Consider the following 3,155-nt stretch of genomic DNA (forward strand, 5'->3'; position numbering starts at 1 on the left):
TCGATTTCGCTTCGTTGGAATAGTCCAAGACTACTTGGACAAGGTCAAATGGCTCGCGTGTACGAGTCCTGTACAGCCGATGAACCTGTTTGACGGGGAAAGGACATTGTCAGAAACCGCCTAAAAAACCGCCCAAAAACATTAACCCATCATAATTATTTTCTATTTTTTTTAATACATTAAGCACCCTTTCATTCTAATGGACACTTAAGCATTGAAAAATTAAATTAATAAGTCTTTTAACGTTTATTCTATAATACTATTACAACTTCCGGACGTTTTGGTGCGTGGCATGGTCTAAAACCTATCAAGTTCCATAATTTTTGCCGATAAAATCTGTACGAGGCATTACCGTACTTTATTGCTGGGAGTCCATGTATAGTGATGTTCCTGCGGCCATCATAGACAATAAAATATCGATTTTGAAAATAAAATAAATCGATTAAACTGCTTTGAAGACTAGATTTGCGTTAAAAGCTAAAAAGATATTGACAGTTTGACACTATTACAAGAAGATATCTAAAGTGTCCAACTGGTCGAAGGTCGTAAATAAAATAAAAATAATTAGGACCATAAACTGATATTCATGGTATCATAACTGTAAAAGTGTCAGAATCCGATGTTGAATCCAATGCCAGTTGAAGTGTGAGAAACATATATATATTTTTTTTATGTGACAGGAGGCAAATGAGCAGACGGATCACCTGATATCAACCTAGTATAGTTGCCAGTCTCTCATAATCTATGCCAATGAGGGTTTTCGCGATTGAAAAATCCGCCAGATGGCAATACGTAGACGTGAGGTCCAAATGCTGCATGATTGGTTATTTTTGACATGACATTGACAGATATCCACCAATCATGCAGCATTTGGACCTCGCGTCTACGTATTGCCATCTCGCGGATTTTTCAATCGCGAAAACCCTCATTCATAGCACATGTATAATAATAGACCAAATGAACTTTTATAGATTGTGAAAGAGAAGATAAAGATTTTATTATTTTATTAAAATCTTGCCACGAGGTAGTTTTTCAGTAGAAACCAGGATTGGATAATCGCTACAGGCAAGTATCAGAACATTTTATAAATATTTTTAATCGATTATATCCATGTGAATCGTTTTAATAAATTGTCATTTTACTTTTTCAATTAAAACTTTTTCAATCCCTAGTCTTGTCAAACTGTCATAATGTCAACAAATTATAAATGTCACGTCAGTTGACTCAATTTCAGTCTTCTGTGCGTTTATTGTATTTTTATTTCAATGAAATAGTGCTAAAGGGTTAGTACTAAAACTGAAAGCCTTTTTTCAGAAAGAAAACCAATGTGGTGCCCTTATTATTCATGCTGTTTGAAAGTTACAAGTCAGTGATACAGAGTTGCCGACATTATAACTCCGTAGTGATACCATACCAAAGAAGAAGTTTTCCTAAACACTTGTGTTGTTTTTATATGTGATCGAATAAAAAGGATTAATTCTACTGCTCAAATGGAATAACTTATCCCAAGAGACCGAATATAAAAAAAACCTCTCCATAGAAATTATCACCATCACGAGGATGTGAATTTTTTTGAGAATTTGATATTGGTCCTGTAAGAAAAGTAGTTGTATTTCAGTAGTAGAATCAACCCTTCTTGTTTCATCAGCAAGAGTAACTATAAAAACGCCCTGTAGGTAGGTATTATTAAGCTGAAGAGTTTGTTTAGTGTCAAAGACTGTCACACAGTGTAACTTAAATTGGCATATTATGATAATGAACATAAAAACTTAAATAAATATTTATGTTAATATTTTTTCTATTTATTTATTTTCCCAAAGCTTCACAGTGACAGCTGAAACAGCAATACTGTTAACAAAACAGTAAAACTAAACTTGGAACAAACTGTTACAAATATGAGGGGTTTAATATTTTACAAATTAAAATAAAACCGCATGTTGCTTTACTTTCTCGTATAGGTAATAAATGTAATTAATGGCTAGATTATTAATGTTACTTTGTTACCCTCAATAGTGAGGAAATCTTATAAAATGGTAACCCTGATTTTTATTGTCATTCAAGTGCTCTTTCTTCGCATAGGCTTCTGTGATTTGGCCAAGGGCCACACACATTGCGATAACATTATGCGACATTGATTTGACAGCAGCAGAGTGAAGTCTTGCGACTATGCAAAATGATACCCTGTAATCGTAGCGCATACAGACATAGACGGGGCGGGGCACATAGCTCGTAGAGCTGATGGCCGCTGGGGCAGGAAAGTTCTTGAGTGGCGACCACGAGCCGAAAGACGTAGCGTGGGCAGGCCTCCCACTAGGTGGACCGACGATCTGGTGAAGGTCGCGGGAGGTGCCTGTATGCGAGCGGTGCAGGATCGGTCTTCGTGGAAATCCTTGGGGGAGGCCTTTGTCCAGCAGTGGACGTCTTTTCGGCTGAAACGAACGAACGAACGATACGTATTACCACTATTTACCAGACATTACTATTTATTGCATACTCGCCGGATTACACGTAGGAGCACGCGCGTAACAGCTTCGGCCTTGCATTATTATAAGATCTTGTTCCGCCCTTTTACGAACTTCCTCCGTGAGGATATCCCCGCCGAATTCTATGATGAACCTATCAAAAGTCATATTCTGCAATGTCAACCCACCACAAGGTGGACCGACGACCTGATAAAGGTAGCGGGAAGGCGCTGGATGCAGGCCGCTACCAACCGTGCGATGTGGAAGTCATTGGGGGAGGCCTATGTTCAGTAGTGGACGTCCTGTGGCTGAAATGATGATGATGATGAAGAAATGAATGAAAATGACAAATCTTCGAACGTGTATAATACCGTGCCAAAGTAATCATATAATTTTGGCACCTTAATAACTATTGCCGTTTTTGTTGTAAAGATCATGCAGCGCTACTTGCGGATATTATTGGAAAGAAAACTATGTGGGCTCTAGATCTGAAGCCGCTTTAACGAACACGAAGTGCTCATACAATGCGGCGTATTTTCTTCCAGTCTTTAGTCAGGACTTTAGTCGAATTAAAACCCCGGTTGAACGTGATATAGCCGCACTAGAATACGATGCTTTTTTGCATAATCGCAAGACTTCGTTCCGGTGTCGACCGAATGTTATCATGATGTATGTGGCCCAGGGGTTACCGTA

The 3,155-nt window shown here is 38.3% G+C and overlaps 1 long non-coding RNA gene across 1 annotated transcript; it reads left to right on the plus strand.

The window, feature by feature from the left end:
* The first annotated feature begins 1,333 nt into the window (after window positions 1-1,333).
* Window positions 1,334-1,792, plus strand: LOC135081189 (uncharacterized). Its single transcript, XR_010259145.1, has 2 exons — window positions 1,334-1,365; window positions 1,677-1,792. It is a non-coding gene; the product is annotated as an uncharacterized LOC135081189 (long non-coding RNA).
* Window positions 1,793-3,155: the final 1,363 nt, after the last annotated feature.

Source organism: Ostrinia nubilalis, chromosome 19 (assembly GCF_963855985.1).
Source record: "Ostrinia nubilalis chromosome 19, ilOstNubi1.1, whole genome shotgun sequence".
NCBI lineage: Eukaryota > Metazoa > Arthropoda > Insecta > Lepidoptera > Crambidae > Ostrinia > Ostrinia nubilalis.